This window comes from Dipodomys merriami, unplaced genomic scaffold (assembly GCF_024711535.1).
Source record: "Dipodomys merriami isolate MVZ:Mamm:240054 unplaced genomic scaffold, mDipMer1.0.p SCAF_9, whole genome shotgun sequence".
NCBI lineage: Eukaryota > Metazoa > Chordata > Mammalia > Rodentia > Heteromyidae > Dipodomys > Dipodomys merriami.
In genome coordinates this window covers 36,878,622-36,893,545 of record NW_027206512.1, presented here as the reverse complement: position 1 = coordinate 36,893,545, position 14,924 = coordinate 36,878,622, and the positions used below count along the sequence as shown (strand labels likewise).

The window sequence follows — 14,924 nt, the reverse complement described above, 5'->3', positions numbered from 1 at the left end:
GCCCTGCTTCCAGTACCCACCCTGGGTGACCTCCCAAAGTTGGGCTTTCTCAGTCTGGGCCTATTTATGACCTATGTATAGGCCACACTACTTGCTACCTAAAAATCTTACACCTTCCCTATTACTCCATTCCCCTGTGGCCTTCCATCCAGAAGTGTGGTCCTTGGCCCTGACTTCTCAGGTCCAAGGAAAGAATGGACTGGCTCCTAGAAATAACACTGAGAGCACACAGAGGTTCCCCACACCTTCAGATTTGTGCACCTGTGGCCCAGGAGCTTGCTGCAGTAGCCTTCCTTCCCAGCTCACTATGGCCACCACCAGTAGCAGTGCCGGCATTGGGTGATCCACACAGGAGACATGAACTCTTTTCTCCATACTAGGCGAGGCAGAGTATATTCAGTACCGCAGACTGTACATCATAATGCAGATGTCTATCAGGCTGTGTCCAAGTGAATGCAGCGGGAAGGTTTCCGCCGCACCCAAGGCCAGTGCTGCTCCAAGTTTAAAGTTCTGAAGGCATTATACTTAAAGGCCTATGTTGCCCATGCCACCAGCATGTGGGACGCACCGCACTGTCCATTTTATGATACGCTGGATCAGCTTCCTCGAAATCAAGACAACTTAATGGAGGCTGATGCTCGGGCCAACCACTGTGATCAGAAGACACCCCAAGGGAAGAGAGACCCTCCATTGTGAAAGCAGAAAGGACTCAGGCAACTGATCATCAGTCTTTATTGAAATGAGCTGAGGAATCAGATGAAGATTGTCAGCTGAGAATCAGTGACCGGACTTGAGAAGCCAGTGACCTTGAAGACTCTTGGGATGAATCCTCGAGTGCAGGTATCTCCCAAGCATGTGAAGCCAGTGACCTTGAGGACTCCTGGGATGAATCCTCGGGTGCAGGTATCTCCCAAGCATGTGAAGGAGTGGGGTCTCAGAGTCACTTGCTTCTAAGAGCGGTGGATGTCTGGGCCATGCCCTTTCCAGAACAGCCCAAAATTATTTCAAAATTAATAGACAAAGGGTCCCAGGGCTTAAAAAGCTACCACCCTAGTAGATATGATATTAAAAATTGAAACCTGGAAGACATGCCCTTTGAGCCAAACTAGTCTTAGCCTTGTATGTAATGAGTAGTTAGGAATTTATAGGAAAAGAGTGGGCTAGCTAGCTCTATGAAAAGGATATGTTTAACAAGGCAAGGGGTTGTGTTATGGGCCCAAATGGCCAGATTAAACAAATGATTATTCGAATCCCTTGTGGAAAGAGGCCTTCCTCAGAATTGCCCTAGTTTACACTGTATCTCAGCTGCGCTGCTGGCTCTAGGCATTCCCTTAGCAGGAGTGCCTCTCTGCAGCATTGTTGCTTTGTTTTTCACGGTGCTCTCAAGGGGCCACGAATTATAGCAGCTCCCACAACCTTTTCAGAGGCGCAGCTGCTCCCTGTCAGAGCAGTCCCATGACCAGACTGGGTGTGTCAGGTGAGCCCATTCCCAGCACCAGCACCAGCTGAAACCCTGTCGGGGGAACCTCCACTCCGCAGCCTCCAGGTTCCTCTTTCACAGTTGGTTTGGTCTCTGGTGGAGATAGACCTTTGGCCAATCAGCCCCCTCCAAGGTAAGCAAGGCAAAGAAGACTGTTAGTGGCCAGGACTATTGCAGCTGAGTTGGCAGAAAACAGGAGGTTGGCACGAGAACTTTCAAAGTGAGAGGAATCAAAACTGGATAGGGGGACTGGGAAGGTGGCTCAATGGTAGAGTGCTTGCCTTGCACGCATGAGGCCCTGGTTCGATTCCTCAGTACCACATAAACAGAAAAAGCTGAGAGTGGCGCTATGGTTCAAGTGGTAGAGCACTAGCCTTGAGCTGAAGAGCTGAGGGACAGCACCCAGGCCCAGAGTTCAAGTCCATGACCGACAAAAAAGAAAAAAGAAAAGAAAAGAAAAGAAAAACTGGATGGGTTGATTGCTATTGGTGAAGAGGCCAATGCCCAGCAAGATGTCGCCAGTGAGCTGCACAGGGATTCTGTCATCACAGTCAGACACTTGGAAACAGCAGTGGAAGAAGCTACTGGTGCCTTTCAGCTAAGACTCGAAATTTTGCTTCAAAAGTTGATTGCAAATGCCAAAGCTAGCAACTGATTGTGAAAGAATAAACCACATGCACAGAGAAGTCTCCTCACACCTGCCTTCTGACACTGCAGCACCTACTTTTGTCCTCCTAAAAATGTAGTGAATTGTTGATATGAGGAGGACTAGGAGTACACTTGTGAGTTCTCTTTATCAAGATTCTCCACTAAGTGAAAGACTATTTAGAAATGAAAGATGTGGAGGGAAACCAGGAGGACAACACAGAACTAGAGGGAATCAGGGAAAAACATACAACAGCGGGACCCATCTGCTGCACTGGACATTGACCAAAATGAATTAAGCAACTCAATGGCAGCAATGGGAAGGAGGGAACAAGTGGGAAAGAGGCAACAGCTGACTCTATGCAAAACAAAAGAAATGTACCTATCACTCAGTGTGGAAGAAATAACTGTATTGCAAAGCTCATAGAAATCATAAATGTTATAGACCATGATAAAAAAAAGAAAAAGAAATGAAAGGTGCTGGGGCTGGGAAGGTGGCTTAGTGGTAGAGTGCTTGCCTTGCATGCATGAGGCCCTGGGTTCGATTCCCCAGCACCACATAAGCAGAAAAAGCCAGAAGTGGCTCAAGTGGTAGAGCGCTAGCCCTGAGCTGAAGAGCTAAGGGACAGTGCTCAGGCCCAGAGTTCAGGCCCCATGACTGACCCAAAGAAAAAGAGAAAGAGAGAGAGAGAGAGAGAGAGAGAGAGAGAGAGAGAGAGAGAGAGAGATGAGAGGTGCCTAGTAGAAAATATGGAATCAAGTCCAAGAAAGCTAGTTTGTCTTGGCTTTCTCTGTGATTGGAGGCAGTTTCCTTTACCTCCCTACCACAGCTTCCTCATCTGTGAAATGAGGGATAGCTAGTAACTCCTGCCTGCCTACCTCACAGAGCTGTTGTGAGGATGAAGTGGCTAATAGATGTGAAAGGGTTTAAACGTTTAAAAGCACTATGTAAATGTACATCATTAATGGGTGTGGCCTTGGCTGGAGCAAGGCTAGGGAGAACATATTCCTTTACAAGATACAAAACTGTGGTTGTATACCTTGACCTGTTGCTTAAATCTACTAGTTTAATTTGACCACTTCATGGAGTTTGAGGTCTTAGATTTTAAAATCCTTCTATGGTTCATTAGACTAATATAGGCATAATGTGTATTTTTCTCTTTGTTTCATTCTTCATTGCTATGTCTCTGACATATCTACCAGTCAGCCCAGTTGGTAATAGTCCAACCAATCAATCATCTTCTACTTACTACTTAGTCTGCTATCATGTTAAGGATATAACAAGAACGAACGGGAATCACAGTAGTGTGTTAATGCTTCTTATTGATCATCTGTGATATGGTGGATATTGGCTGTTTTATAAAACAGTAAGTGAAAGCAAATTCTTTATATTTCATATTATTTGGGTCCCTTTCTATGCATAAGTTACATCTTTAAATTCTAGTTGCCCTTTGAACCTTATAGAAACAATTTGAATTGTAGCAGTTTGCAATCTGCTTTTAGTTAATTTCATTTTTTTCTTTTAGCTTGTTGTTGGGGTTTTTTTTTTGTTTCTTTCTTTCCTTTTTGCTTTTGCCTACTATGTTATAGAGGCCCTCATAAGCTTTCCCTCTGGGGAACTTGCCAAGGTTACTTTTTGTCAGATGATCTAGGTAAAAGTTGATCTAGTCAATGGCAGATGGTGAAATAGGCCAGTTTCCCCTTTATTATTATTTTTTGTCGGTCATGGGGCCTGAGCTCTGGGCCTAGGTGCTGCCTTTAGCTCTTCAGCTCAAGGCTAGTGCCCTACCATTGAGCCACCGCCACTTCAGCTTTTTCTGCTTATGCAGTGCTGAGGAATCGAAGTCAGGACCTCATGCATGTGAGGCAAGCACTCTACCACTGAGCCACCTTCCCCGCCCCTCCCTTTAGTTTTGAGAACACTGGAGGTGGTGTGGATAGAGACTCCTTTTAAGCACAAGCCCTCACCCAACAACTATCACCTGTGGGAGAGGTAAAGTGACAGGAAACATTCCCAGTTTTCCATCACTCAATCCTTTTAGTAGTGCACATAAATGCTTTCAGGGAACACACATCGTCTGGGATTTAAAAGGCTTTCCTGCAGTCAAGCTGGGAAAGAAATGAGAGGGTGTATTGGAAGAGGTGATGTTTTATAGATGACCTAGTGCTTACCTAACTGCTAACAATGCAAATGGAACCCACCTGGCGCCATGTGTCAGTGGCAAGTGAAGTGGCGGCTATGTGAAGCAGCCAGTGTGGTAGAATACCCAGGTGTATAGTCAGAACTCCTGTACCCCAGTCCAGTTGCAGTGGTTTCATTGGGCAAAATCACTTGCCCCTCTCAAGCTTCAAGTCCTTTATTTCTAAATCAAGATATTTGTAGTGGGTTGGGTTTTTTTTCCTAGTGACTTTGAGTTCTAAAATATTTAAACACTATAAGGCAAAATACAAGTTCCAGGAGTGGCTCCAGACATAGAGTACATGCCTGCTTGCTATGGGCAAACCTGGGTTTATACCCCAGTACTAGTGTGAAGTTACCATTTTCATCACAGTGGCATACTAATGCGTCTTTGAAATTCTTGTACCAGTTGTATTTTAACAATTGCATTCTGGTGTTGATGTTTGTTGATAGCTCTGGAATGTCTGAGCATCACACCGGAAGAGAGTGCTTACTTTCAGAAAGCATGTATTCAGGCATTGAGATTGAGATGGATACATCAATTTATGTTGTGTTACTTGTTTTAGCCATTCTATGGAAGCATATGTGCCCTTACAGCAATGTAACACTAGTAAAGAGGAGTATATAAGTAAATTTCCTGGAAAAACAGCAAAGTATACTCTAGTAATGGTAGCAAAATACTTAGGCAGGAATTTCTTGTGAGTAGGAGAAGTGCGAAAGAGTAGCAGTGGAATTCGTATTGCAAAAAATCTGATGGGTGTAGTAACCATAATATAGATATGAAACTCAAGGAAATGGTCTTAAAGAAGTAAACAAAACACAACACTGCAGAACCGTCAAGGGGAGGGAAGTTGCAGCAAGGAGAGCCCAAATTCCAGAAAACAAGCTGGGAATCCTGCCTAATCTCCAAGCCCAACCATATATATGGCCTGGACATACTCAGACAAGCCTTTCACCATTCCGTAACCCAGATTCCTCATCTAAAGTAGATGAGGAACCCTACCTCACAGGGGTGTTGTGAGGGTCCAGTGGACAGATGACTGAATGATATAACAGGGGCTGGGAAGGTTCTGCAGGGTTGGTGTTGCTAAGCCAGGGAGCAGGGAGCCTGATGGCTAAGAGATAGTGAAGGAGGAAGAGGAAATGGACTCCCTGGTAAGGTTTGATACTGGTAGAGTTGATACTGCATCCTGATGACCCTGTGTATACTATCCTCCCACTAGCTTTGTTTTTCTGTTACACAATTTTTTTGTAGTGTGGACAAATAAAATATATATATATATATATATATATATATATATATATATATATATATATATGAATGTCAAGCAGCACAAATCAAGCACAAGGCTCTGAGTTCAAAACCCAGGTACTGGGAAACCAAAACATAAAACAATAGGTGATACATTTAGATCTCTAAATCTTAGCAACCATGAGGTCAATGAAAACAGCAGCCACATGAGAGCAGAATGGCAAGATAGTGAGGCATCTGGTGTGGGGAAAGACCTCTCACCTCCAGTGAGGACTGAATTGTGTCTCTACCTCATTCACTGAAGGTGGTGACTTTACATTCCAATTGTATAAGGATTTTATTATAACTAAGGTGCTGTACAGAGGGGTTACCATTTCATAAGTCAGGCAATGAGTATGTTTCCCCTTTTGGACAATGTCTCACATTCCTTTGCATCTTCCCACCATCCAGTTTTTAATGTCCACATGGTTTTTGTTGGATGGCGAAGCACATGCCAGTGCTGAGGATAATTGCTGACACTATAGTTGCTAAAATCAGCTGCTCTTCTTTTTCTTCCCTGTTATTAAGGCAAGGAATGTATCCAGACATTTCCAGAAGCATGACTTTTATCTGAAACTTTGTTCCTTCAAGAGACTAGATTGGTCTGGGACTGTGGCTTAGTGGTAGAGTGCTTGCCTCGCATTCATGAAGCCCTGGATTCGATTCCTCAGTACCACATACACAGAAAAAGCCAGAAGTGGCTCAAGTGGTAGAGTGCTAGCTTTCAGCAAAAGAAGCTCAGGGACAGTGCCCAGGCCTTGAGTTCAAGCCCCAGGACTGGCAAGAAAAAAAAAAAAGACGCTAGATTTACATTCTAGATACTACCCCCTACAAGCAACTCCAAAGTTAGTAAAAGTGAGACCTCCTTTTAATACTTAGAGGATTCAAGACCTCTTCTTTTTTTTTTTTTTTTTTTTTGTCGATCATGGAGCTTGAACTCTGGGCCTGGACGCTGCCCCTCAGCTCTTCAACTCAGGGCTAGTGCTCTACTACTTGAGCCACAGTGCTACTTCCAGTTTTCTTAGTGGTTAATTGGAGATAAGAGTCTCACAGATGTTCCTGCCCAGCTGGCTTTGGACCTTGATCCTCATATTTCAGCCTCCTGAAAAGCTAGGATTACAGGAGTGAGCCACTGGTGTCCAGCTTCTCAAGACTTCTTTTGTAGAAGCCTTTGGAGAGCCAGAGTTTAGGCTAGACTGGCCAGTGGTATTTGTTGATTTGGAATCATCCAGTATCCATTCACCCTCCTTCCATTAACAGCCCAGTTCTCACTTTCTTTGGGGAATCTTCCCTCTCCTCGTTCTATTTGGTTCAGATACATAACACTTCTTGCCATCTCCCCAAAGCATCACCCTGTGAGCACAAATGTTGAAGCATGTAACTTCAGCCAAAAAGTGCATCCAAATTCCCCATCCACAGTGAATGGTCTGAGGTACAAACACATTCTAATCAGAGTCAGTTATACATCAATGAACCCTTCAGTAAAAATGCTACAGTAGCATTTTTAATTAACTTAATTTTCAGACCTTAGAAGACCTGGAACTACAGCAACCTTTTTACCAGGTAAGCACTGAGAATAAAAACTAAGTTAAGGAGAAAATTATATTGAAGATAGAATGGAGATTGAGTCCTAGTGACATTACTTCGGCTCTAGATCAAACCATGCTTGAAGCTAGAGATAGAGAGCTATAGACTTTTCAGCTGAAACTCTGTGCTAGCTTTCCATCACTATAACAAATACTTGAGATAGCTTATAAAGAGAATAGATTTATTTAGGTGCACACTTTTGGAAGTTTCAGTTCTTGATTAATTGACCCTGTTCACTTCAAGCCTATGGTAAAACAGTGCAGCAGGACAGGAATGCCATGGAAAACGAATCCTTTCACTTTATATCTGGGAAGCAGAAAGAGAGAGGAAGGGGTTAAGATCCAAGTAACCCCTTAGAGAACCCCCAAAGACCTGAAGACCTGCCATCAGGCCTTGCTTCTTAAAGTTTTCCCCAATCTCCCAGCAGTGCCATGGGCTGGGGCCTCATCCTTTAACACATGGACCTTAGGAAGACATTAATCAAAACCATAGCAATTTCCCATTTTTACTTAAGCCCATTTAAGCCCATTCTTCCAAGGAAAGAAGTCCTGTTGCCATATCATTGCAACTGCCACCACTGTGTAAGGGAGAAAGAATGCTTTAGTGATGGCCTTTCAAAGAAAACAGGCCCAAGATTAGCCAGCTTCATGGGGAAAATGTGCAAGTAAGAGTTCTCCTTGACTTTTCTCCAGGAACTGGGACCACTGGGAGCTCGAAAGAGGATGTGACTGTTTGTGTCAGAGAATAGGTGTTTATAAATTGGGGAAGCACAAGAGATTTAAGTGATCACAAAGAGGAAAATACAGCTGGACACCAGTAGATCATGCCTGTAATCCTCGCTACTCAGGAGGCTGAGATCAAAGGATTCTATTTCAAAGCCAGCCTGGATGGACAAATCTAAGATCAAGGAAAAAGCTAGAAGTGGAGTTGTGACTTCAGTGATAGAGAGCCAGAAAGAAAAGCTAAGTGAGAATAGAAGACCCTAAGTTCAAGTCCCAGTAGCAATACTAAAAAAGAAAGAGAAATAAGGGGATGCGGGGAGCAATAATCAACGGCCTGATAGGATAGATTCCTTAGGTTGCTCAGATTCCAGAAAGGAATGCGATCCTCATAGGGTTCTACCTATGAAATTCAACACAGGGATGCTGGGTCAAGATAAAGAACCCAGTCCTTGTGTCCTAAATGTCAGACCCTCTTTTAATGTTGAAAAACAAAGTAAACCACATAATGCTGTAGAGATTCAGCAGACTCCTGTCATATTTCCTCTACTTCCATTTCATGCTATTAGAAACCCCTTCTTGTTTGGCAGGGGCTTCTGTGGCAATTTGGAGAGTTGAGAGCCCTGACCCTATTTGTTGGCCAAGTCTAAAACCAAGGTGCCTATTTCTCATGGAATGCAGTTACATTTGTATTTTTCTTCAAGTAGGAGCCTGACTTTTAAATGGGCATGTTGTCCTTTTCCACTGATCACAGTGACCTTCTAAAGGGCTTAGTGGAGAGGGTAATCCTGATTCCTGTGAAAAACTCCTGCTGTAAAAGCTTAACCTAAACCACATTCCACAAATCACACACCACCCCAAACCCAAGGCAAACCTCCTTCCTCAACAGATGATTGCACTCTTTGTTTTTCAAATACAGCTCAAGTTGTGGTAAATTTTATCAGGGATTCTCCATGAGATAATGGGATTTGGGAATAGTATTCATAGTAAAATATGTATCATGAAGTCTCAAAGAGCTATAACTCTTTACGTCCTGGTTTTCATTTTGTTTGAATATGAAGTTAAAGGGACATCAGATTGTTTGCTTGTTGGTTAATTAAAACAATATGGAATGCGAATTTCATCTTTAGTCTTATTTTGAAAAAACAAAAACTTTTTTTTCTGCCCAACTAATTCAAAGTCGAAGCAAAAATTAAAAGACAAAAGCCAATCTACTAAGTACTCTCATCTGCTCTTTTAGGGTAAAATTGCTATGTATAGCAAATAATCCCAACCTTGGTGGATTCAATTGAAATCATCTTATTTCTTACTCACAGAAAGCTCATTCTGTTGTTGGGAAAGCCGTCTAATGGGCCTAGTCTCCTAACTTCTCATGGGGTGTCCCCTAGAGCCTCTGTAGTCTGGCAGACAGGTGAAAGAGGGAGAGCACATCGCACCTGTGGAAGGACTGGGAAGGCTGGGAGTGTGGGACATCACTTTCACTCCTTTGGCCAGAACTCAACGCCCAAGGGAAGCTGGGAAATTCTATCCTTCTCTGTCCCCAGGAAGAGATGGGAAGGGCTTAGTGAGCCTCCTGCTGGTCTCCTCTGTCATGACCATCATTCTAGATCAACACAGAGGATTCTCTTCCTGTTTTCTATGGAATCTTGATCAAAATTATGGTTCACAATACTTCAGAGATTCTTGTAAGTCCATTTTCTTAATTGCTCAGCCTCTCTGAGACATAGCAGCAGTAATCTCCTCTTTAAAAACCAGGCAACTGAGACAAGACCCAATGAACAGCAGGTTGGATCTTGAATCCAAGCCTTGTGACCCACTGCTTGACCCCCTAGTAAGGTAGAACATGGAGGCAACCAAGGGACTGATTGCGCTGAAACCCAACTTCTAACATCATCCACTGCTTCTTTGTGAAGAAGACCCATAACCAAGAGCCCAGCCTATGACAGATTTTGTACTGTGGACTCAAACACTTTGAACATTTCTTTTTAGCACCATGGAGGATTTCATTAAATTTCTATGGACTCAATAACATATGAAAACATTTTTTCATTAGACCCTCTAAGTCAAATGTGGAAAATACTATTCCTTGATTCTAAAGCTCGAGAAGCTGAGTCCTTCAACATATGATCCAAGATCATAGGATTACAATCTCTTTTCAAGATGGTTGTGAAATAGCAAAGCAGTACTAAAAGGTGGTCGCGGATAAAATGTTGCTCGCTTTCTTGGAATGTCTTCCAGAAGCAGATTCTGATAAAGACCAGAGGGCAAGTGCTAATTTTAGAGGTAATTCCAGGAAGAAATGAGAGAAGAAAGGTTTGAAATGAGCATTATTGAGCAGGTTACCCCTGTGGGCAATTGAGACTTGTCTGCTGGGGAAATAAGATATATAAATCTATTTGTAATTTCTTCAATTTTAGATTTTCAAAAACATTCAGACTGTCCTTTACTATCATGAGAATTCTACTAGTATTCTTAGGCCATTATAATAAATTATCACAAATTTCACAGCTTGTAAGATAAATGTATACTCTCAGAATTCTGCAAAACAGAGGACAGAAATCAGAATCTTGACCGAATCTTCCTTCTGAAGGTTCTGAGAGAGAATCCATCTCATGATTCTTGCTTCTAGTGGCCATTGGTCGGCCATCCATGTCCCTCAGTTGGGGCTAGTAGATTTATCTCTCCAGTCAGTAGCTTATCTGCTTATCTTCACTGGCTCCCCCTCCAGGGTCTCTGTTTGTCTCTCCTTTCCTGTCCCTTGTTAAGAGACTAGTTATTTGGTTTAGGGAACACCCTAAATTCAGATTGATTCACTTGAGATTGTATTTGTGCTAGATCATATTTCCAAACAAGTTCACATCCTGGGCATCAGATGTTAGAGTTGTACATACTGTTTTGGGTGTCACAATTCAACCACTGCAAAGGTATAACCATCTATTTATTAGAAAATAGAACTGCAAAAAAAGAGTAAAAGAAATTTCTGAGTTTCTGAGAGTGTGTAAAAAGATTCATCAGCTTCTGCTATTGTCAAACATTAATTGCTATAGTCTCTCTTTCTCTTTTTTTCTTTCCAAAATGCTCCAAAGAAGTGCAGGAGCTCCCCGTAGTTAACTGAAGATTGTGGATAAATACAGGAAAGAAAGGATTTGTTTCATGGTGCATGAACTTGGAGATGTATACAAATTCTTTCAACCTAAGACTAATTGTTTAGCTTAAAGGCTGATAATTTATTTACCAAAGTGTCAGAAAATAGCCAGAGATTAAAGAACAGCTGTGTATGCATTAATTTTATCCCCATCCTATGAATGAGAGCTGGAAATGTACCAGGAACTAAGAGCAAGTAAGACTTGAAAATCATAGGATGTAATAGACTGAAAATAGTCTATTCTCTAATCCTCCATTGCAAACAATAATAATCATGATAACAGTAATAGTGACAGTAATAACAATAAATATAGCAACTTAAAATATAGAGCGTTTTCCTTATACTTGGCAAGCCACTGTTCAAAACTCTGTACATGTATTATCTCATTGTATCTTCACAGTGGCCCTATGACACTTACCAGCCCTTATTACAGAAGACGCTATGAGGCAATGAGAGGCTACACCACTTACTTAAAGTTACAAGGCCAGCTAACAAGTGGACAGATCAGGACTGAACTCAGTCTGACACCAGAGTACCTATGTGTAATCAATCCATTACTTTTTAAGTCCCTTGTAGTTTAAAAATTACATGTAAGAGTAGGGTTTTTTTTTCTTTTCTGCTAGAAGCAAAAGTATTTGGTACAATCGTGCTAGACCCAACTAAGTACTCACACTTGTAGCCAACCTTCACCTTGTTTTCAGAATGGCTTGATAGTCTTAATCTATCTGTCTCTGCAGGATCATATGTGAAACTACATCTCTTAGAGCAGGGCATCTCTGCTTGTTTGTTTGCTTATGTAGCAATTATAGAAGGGACTCCAGACCCCCTGGGAATAAGACTCATACTAGGACAGCCCCAGATTAAAATTAAGGAAATCCACTGTCAGTAAAAGAAACTAAAAGATAACAGAAAGACCAAAACAAAACAAAGAAAAAACATTCTAATAGCTTAAACTAACCAAACCATGATATGCAACAATGTACACTGGATAATAAAGCTATTTTTAAAGGCTCCCCCCCCAAATAATAGCTTTAAAAGTTACAAGGGATTTTTGTATCAATTTTTCAAAATAAAAAAAATATAAAAGAATGGCTCCATGAATTAGAGAAACAAGAAAGAAGATCAGGTGGGCAAAACAGAAAGGTGGTGGGGCCTCAACAGTTGGCAATCGACACCTGTCATGATCACAAATCTACATACACACTTACTTTCCTTCTGATAATTGTGATGGTTACCTTTAATTGCCAACTAATGGGATCAAGAAATAAGTGTGGCTGGGCACCGGTTGCTCATGCTTGTAATCCTAGCTACTCAGGAGGCTGAGATCTGAGGATCATAGTTCAAAGCCAGCCTAGGCAGGAAAGTCTGTGGGACTTATCTCCAACAAACCACCAGAAAACTGGAAATGGTGCTGTGGCTCAAAGTAGTAGAGCACTAGCCTTGACCTGAAGAGCTGAGGGACAGCTTCTAGCCCAGAGTTCAAACCCCACGACTGATGAAAGAAAAAGAGAGAGGGGGTTGGGAGGGAAAGAGGGAGAGAAAGAAAGAAAGACAGACAGACAGACAGACAGAAAGAAAGAAAGAAAGAAAGAAAGAAAGAAAGAAAGAAAGAAAGAAAGAAAGAAAGAAAGAAAGAAGGAAAGAAAGAAGGAAGGAAAGAAAGAAGGAAGGAAAAAGAGAGAAAGGGAAAGGAAAAGGAAGGGAAGGAAAGGAAAGGAAGGAAAAAAAGAAAAGAAAAGAAGTGTGTCTGTAATGGTGTTTCCAGAGATGATTAAATCCTCAGGGATGTGAGCTAATGACTGGACTGCTAGCTTGACAGATCCATAATACAATAGTATTATTGGAAAGCGGTAGAAGGTAGAAGGTGGGGCTTAGTTAGAGAGAGTAGGCTGCTGAGGCCTCGGAGGCTGTATCTTGCCCTGGCTCCTCCCCATATCCCCCTTTTCTCTGCCTCCTAGCTCCCATGTGAACTATCCTGCTCTGTCACCCTCCCTACCACGATAAGCTGACCTCTCTGAAACCATGAGATTACATAAATCCTTCCTTTAAGTTGCTGATGTCAAGTATTCAGACACAGAAACAATAAAAGTAACTAATACAATAATATTGGTTTTTAAGGAATTAAAACTCACCACCACATAAATGTATGAAGTCAAATCATCCATGTGATTATTACAAACTAACAACTTGTTGCCACAAAATTAATAAATGCTCCTGAATGAATTGTGGCTCCATCCTGGAGCCTATGAGCCAGCAGATGTGGGGCAAGACCTGGGAGGATGTATTGGTGTTACTGGTGGTGGTGGTGGTAATGTCAGTGTTGGTGGTGGTAGATTAGTGCTAGGGTATGTATTGTTATTGTGGTTTGGCAATTGTTAGAGGTAGTAGTGGTGGTGGTGGTCCTGATACATAGTCAGGTTAGAAACCATTCCTTGGGCTAGGTCTATATTTGGACTCCTGCCTCTGACCCCAATGTGTTTTGCTCCCTCAGTAATTCACAGCAAGCCTGATGATGCAAAAATTGTCCCACAGACAAACAATATTACTCAAGAGATCAAAGCAAGGGATCTGTCATCTGTTTCACCAAGGACTTTGAATCAGTAGCTTCCTGAGTCCTACTTTCCAAGGCTAATTTTCAGATTCCCATCCTTTTTTTCCTCCAAAATAACAAAATAAATGTTGTGACATTTGTAATTTTGTATGATTTTTGGCAACAAGTGCAAACAACTGTAATTCAGACATCTTAAGAAGACAAGTTTCACAACTGTTGAAAGAGCAACAAGTTTCAAGCCTCTCTTGGGCCTAGGACACTTGAAAGGAAAGAAATCTATGCATCAGATGAGGACAGACATAACTTATTATGCTGTCTTCCAGCAACCTAAAAATTATGTTTCAGACTATAAATTTATTGATTCCAGAGTCTGGATATATGAAACCACACAGACAGACAGACGGACGGACGGACGGACGGACGGACAGACGGACAGACAGACAGACAGACAGACAGACAGACAGACAGACAGACAGACAGACAGACAGACAGATAGATAGATAGATAGATAGATAGATAGATAGATAGATTCCTCGAAGTTCTGGGGTTCAGTACTAACTCTTGACCAATTCAATACTTGCTAATAGACCAACTAAACTTCCAGAGCCTGACTGTGTAAATTCATAGTGCTCTAAGAAAAACAAAATTTTAAGGTTTTTTTCCACAAAGATATATGTACAAAGATACTACAAGGATGCTCATAATACCAGAAAACAAGCATAAATATCTAAATGTTCTTCAAATAAATTTTGTATATCTATATTACATGATTATATAGTGGTTTTATTTTAATAGAATATCTCTAATATTGAAAGGTCTTCAAGGCTATTGTATTGGGGGACAAGTTATAGAATATAGTTTAACATTTATGTTTAAAAAATCAAAACTAGGGCTGGGAGTGTGGCTTAGTGGTAGAATGCTTGCCTAGCATGCATAAAGCCCTGGGTTCAATTCCTCAGTACCACAGAAACAGAAAAAGCTGGAAATGGTGCTGTGGCTTAAGTGGTAGAGTGCTAGTCTTGAGCACAGAGAGGGACAGAGACAGAGCCCAGACCCTGAGTTCAAGCCCCAGGACTGGCAAATAATAATAATAATAATAATAATGTCTAAATAAATTTGCACTTATTTTATATCCTTGTACACAAATATCTGTATTAATAATGTAAGAAAATCCTACAAACTTTCATTAGTAGTTACCTTGGTAAAAGAAAATGCAAGCGTGCTAAAGAGGAATTTTTACTTTTTTACCCTTTTTAACTGTAGTCATAACTGTTGCATCAGTTTAATAATTGTTGGAAATTGTATGAAAGAAAAATAGCAGATAGCA

At 41.5% G+C, this 14,924-nt stretch overlaps 1 pseudogene; it reads left to right on the top strand.

Annotated features, from left to right (window-relative positions):
* Window positions 1-307: 307 nt before the first annotated feature.
* Window positions 308-2,135, top strand: LOC138820654 (myb/SANT-like DNA-binding domain-containing protein 7; annotated as a pseudogene).
* The last annotated feature ends 12,789 nt before the right edge of the window (window positions 2,136-14,924 follow it).